Source organism: Triticum aestivum, chromosome 6D, assembly GCF_018294505.1.
Source record: "Triticum aestivum cultivar Chinese Spring chromosome 6D, IWGSC CS RefSeq v2.1, whole genome shotgun sequence".
NCBI lineage: Eukaryota > Viridiplantae > Streptophyta > Magnoliopsida > Poales > Poaceae > Triticum > Triticum aestivum.
The window spans coordinates 18224541-18229685 of NC_057811.1; the positions used below are offsets into that span (position 1 = coordinate 18224541).

At 42.3% G+C, this 5145-nt stretch overlaps 1 non-coding gene across 1 annotated transcript; it reads left to right on the top strand.

Moving 5' to 3' along the window:
* The first annotated feature begins 4190 nt into the window (after window positions 1–4190).
* Window positions 4191–4262, top strand: TRNAT-CGU (transfer RNA threonine (anticodon CGU)). The gene has a single exon. It is a non-coding gene; the product is annotated as a tRNA-Thr (tRNA).
* The last annotated feature ends 883 nt before the right edge of the window (window positions 4263–5145 follow it).

Below are 5145 nucleotides of genomic sequence, written 5' to 3' on the forward strand. Positions count from 1 at the left end.
ATGATCACGCATTCCCACCAGCGATCTATATGCGATTTGATATGATTCATCGACTCGTCGGTGATTAATGTCTGGTCCTTGGCGCGCTCATGTACTGCCCTGGCCGTTACTGTCGACATCAAGGCACTTTTGCCCTACCAAGCGGATCTGATACGGCTCAGGAACCTCTAGCTGCAGATATTGTTGCTACTCGTTTCAAGGATAGAGTAGGAATCGTGGGATTGTCTAGCTAGCACGCTGCTGTTCGTGGTGTCTCCATGTTCCTAAGCCACATGAGCATGGCCATTTTTGTTCTTTTGAGTTTTTGTAAAAAAAAAACTTGAGCGGATATAAATATGGAGTATTGGATTTTTGTGTTGTTAAATTTTAAAATTAAATCCATCTGCACGTTGAGAAGTAAAAAAAGATAAGGAAAACTGCTCTAGCCTCTAGGAAGTAAGAGCAACTCCTACACGGATCAATAAATCGCCCCGAAATGTCCAAACCAGACAGTCTGGACAGCCTTCAGTCATGCAACACGAGTCACCAAAATTATCAGGACCAGTCCGAACGTCCAAAATCCCACAAACCAAAACCAAAATAAGGGTGGTTTGGGAGAGTCCATGCGTCCACCACGTACACATCGTACAACACGGACTCACCCAAAACCCCTCCATCCGCTTGGTTTCAAACCGTCACTCGGCTCTCCAAACTGAATTCATGACAGTCAGAGTGGAAATGACAGAACACTGGCTGCCGCGTACCGCATTGATGCGGTCTAACCGGTGCGGCATTCACATTTGTGTGGCGATCCAGAAATCCACTCCGGTCGCTAGCCACATTGAAGTTGGGTCGGTCCGTCTGCTGCGGCTGTTTAAGCTAGCCTGTCGCTGCCGAGAAAACCTACATCGCCATGTCGCCCCTCCTCTCCTCTCATTTGCTCACCGCAGTGATGGGAAAGTCCGATAGGAGCTCTGAATCATTGCGCCGCCGCCGACAGCCTCTCGGCCCGTTGTCGACAGCCTCTCGACAGCCTCTTGGGTGCTTCCTCTCGCCACCACCGCCAGATTAGCGACCAACTCTCAATTTGAGGCTGGCCAAGTCGAGTGGTTAGCCCAGTCAAGCCGCTAGGCCGGCGGCACAAGCCAGACTCCGCGGTCAACCGTTGACCCAAGGATGTTTTAGTATGAATTTCGACCGTTTTTGAAGATCTCTTTGAAACGGGGCGTGCATTTGGTGACTCCTCCATGATGCGGGACCCGTCATTGACATTTGGTGTGTCTATTTTGATGATTCCAATTGGAGCTGCCTTAACATCTAACATGAACAGTAGTGCTTTAATTAGTCACAACTATTACACTCCATATGATTGTGCCTCTGGTTTTTTTAATGGCAAGCATTTTTCGGATGTTTTCATTTATTTTTGTACTTTTCTTTGTAATACTAGCAAAATAGCCCGTGCATTGCAACGGGAGAAAAAATAACACACACTCTTAACACAATAACCATGATTCAAGACCACAATAGGTCCACATCCTTTATTTTAACAGATTTGTCCCTCATCCTTGATGTATCCAGCCTCATCATCATCAATCCACCACCAGCTTCTATGTGATAGCTTGCTTTACATTTGTTTACTGATTTTGCATTCTGTGGTTTGCTTTTCTACATCTGTGCTAGCATGATGAGCCATGAAGGATGTGCTGAAGTGTGCACGTACTGATTTACTACAAAAAACGAAGAAATTACCATTATCTTAATTCTAATTACATATTTTATTTTGCAGTATCCTTTGGTTTTTGTTTCCATATTCTGTTAGTACACATACAGCCGTGCTAGCTCGTGTATTCAGATGGATTACAAGCTTTGAGCAAGATAAGTAATAAATAAGAGCAATATACATGTTCATGTTGCTTACCCATATTCTTCATTTATGTGTTGTGGTGTGTGATTTGTCATCTATGGGCGGATTAGTGTAATAATGATTAACTATTACTTTGACTCTGCATAAATATTGATGATGGTTTACGTTAATACATTGCCTTTGTAAGGTCACTTGCGCTGTTGCGCATCATATTACATTAATCTATAAGGTGACGCTTGCAGTTTTGTGATGTTTTTGTGTCCTTCTATATGGTTAAGAAATGGTTTTCCCACTTCTCTATTACTGTGAACTGCCTATAAGTTTGCCATGATCATTAGAACTTTAGAAGTACCTATATGTGAACACAATTTGATCATTGCAAACTCATACCTTTGTAAAGTAGTAACACAAATTGGTAGCAAAAAGGATTGTATACTATGTGGTCATGCCTCCATTTTCTCTTCTAAATGGCAAGCATCACAATTGTTGGATGTTCCGTTCATTTTTTCAAACTATTCTCCTCAAACACATGGTGACTTACTATTGATCAGAACTCACTAACTGATGGATGCCTTACCCTTCACCAGAAGGGTTTTGGCGCTCGTCTACACGATTATTGTAGTAGTGTCTGGCTCATGGGGAGTGGAAAATATATCAAAGTATTAATGACATAGACATTTAGTGCGCTAGCATTCATTTATGTTATTCGAAATTATTATTTATATATTTTAGTATTTTTCTATCAACATGAAATCTTGGGCCCTTAAGATGTTTTGTGCTCATCTACCATCATTCATCATTACTCAATCTATTTTTATTTATGATTTTTTAAGGAAAGATTCATCTGGTCACCTACCTCCCATACTACACATTGTTTACACATTGTAGTGTATTTAATTCTCAATAAGATGGTTGTGCTGACGTACACATTTGACATTATCCAATCTATCTATCTTTATTAATGAAAGATGTGTCCCGCCACCTGCCTCCCTTGCTGACTATTATATAAGAGCGTGGTTAATAATACAGTCAACAATCAGCTATAAAGAGTTGCCATGTCATCTAGAGCCAACCTTGTAGCCGGCATGTACAATAGTAACTTCTATATGTGTACTATTTATTAGTAGTTGGCCCACCTTACAACCTCACAAAGCGCCTTGGGGCTTGTGCTAAAGCCGGCTACTAACCAAGAGCCCGCTTATCTTCTCTCCTCTCTTTTCTCTCCTCCAACTAAGCAAAGATATAATATTGTAGTTCTTATAGCCTGCTTATGTCATCTTATTGTACTTGCTCTAAGAGAGATGGTACACATCCTTAGCTCTGTACGTAGATACCATATATACTTCCTCTTCCCGTGCCACCAGTCAATGTTCCGCTCAAGTAAAAGTCTACTCCTCATCCATACAACATGTTACATTTCCTCGGCTTACCAATTTCTCTATCCTAAGCATGGGAGGTGTCAAGAAGTTCCCAATGATCTATCTCATCCAAGACCAGATTCCCGTAGCTAATATGCCGAGGTAGACAAGACAGGGACGCACGCTCACCAACCATCTCTATACGGTTTGATATTACTCATCGACTCGTCCGTGATTGTTGTCTTGTCCTTGGCACGCTCATGTACTGCCCTGGCCGTTAGTTTGGACATCAGGGCTCTTTCTGCCTACTTGGTCGATCAGTCATGGATCATATGGCTTGGGAATCTGTTGCTGCAGAGATTGCTACTTGTTTCAGGGATAGAGTAGGAATCCTTGGATTGTGTAGCTTTGTACGAGGTGAACAAAAATATTCAGCAATTGTGCCTTGTATTAGAAATCACACAATCGGTGTACATTCCTGTGATACGAGCTGATCGATCTTTATACATAGCATATAGCATTGTGGTGCCCGATCAAGAGGATGCTAGTGGCATGGGCGTCCAAGCGATAACATGTCTACAACTAGCACGCTGCTCCCTTGCTGGTTTATGGTGTCTCCCGTGTTCAAACATTTGAATTTCGTTTTGAGTGATTCGCAAAAAAAAAAAGAATTTCATTTTGAGTGGACCGAAATAATGGACTGTTGTGTTGTGGAACTTTATAAACTGAACTAAATCCATCTGCATGTACAGAAGTGAAGACAAAAACAAAACATCTGCTCTAGCCTCTAGGTAGTATAACACTCACATGAACAGTGTACTTTGATTGGTCACAACTCATAGAAAAAAAATCGCCTTTATGTATTCAAACCTGCGTCCGCGTTTATAATTTTTCGGCACATGCTGCAACCTTTCCGCATTCACTCAGGGGCCCCCATTGCTAAGAGCTATAGTATTAATAACGTAACATGATTTCCGTGAACTGCCAAAGCCTCCGTAGCATAGTGGTAGTGCGTTCCCTTCGTAAGGGAAAGGTCGTGAGTTCGATCCTCACCGGGGGCTCCAATTTTATTTTCTTACCAGTCTATTTCCCTCTTCATGCAATATGAACTTGCATTTTTTTTCATGTCACAACAGTTCCATTACCATGTGTTCTCATCTCACTTGGATGACATTGTACCAACGCGTTATTAACCTTTGTTGGCAAATTTGAGAACCACTTTTGTTTGAAGTTCTGAACATCGATTCAATTTTTTTCCCAAGGATACATGATGGAAAGAAGTATCAGAAACATAGAAGGGGTGGCAAGAGAGCCAGTACAAAGCTGCAAGGGGCTACAACATCGATTCACTGGTTTGCATTTTGTTTGGAAGAAAGGGGCGATGAGCCTTTGCGTGTAATTCACCGTCAGTAATCATGCAGATATGCAATAGATTGCACAAGAAAATCTGGTCCTTTCCAAGACGAATCTAAATCCAAAAGTATTTCTTTTGCCAAATCAGAGAGAGAGAGAGAGAGAGAGAGAGAGAGACATGGACAAGATTAAAAGCATCAGGCAAGGCTCTGAAACATCATCACCCCCATGGTGTCATCCATCACCACCATCAAGCATACATCATGCAGTTATATTTCAGGGCCAACATTGTTGTTATTAGGGCTATACATATCCAGCTGAAACGGTAAGGGGGGAAAGGAGGGCACATGGAAGGAAAACAGGAAGAAGCTGCAGACAGATCCTCCTTGAGACCTCAATGGCAATGCGCGCATGCAACCTAGCGAGTTTTCCCTTTTTAAGAGTCAGTGTTGTTCACATTGCGGCGTAGAACATCATCGATGGCTCCTCTTCCGGAACCGCCTATTTATTTTTCTCTTGCGTGAATCTCCTCAGCATTTCGATGGCAGCCTTCGGCTGATAAATCGGGACCATGTGGCCAGCATTGTGAAC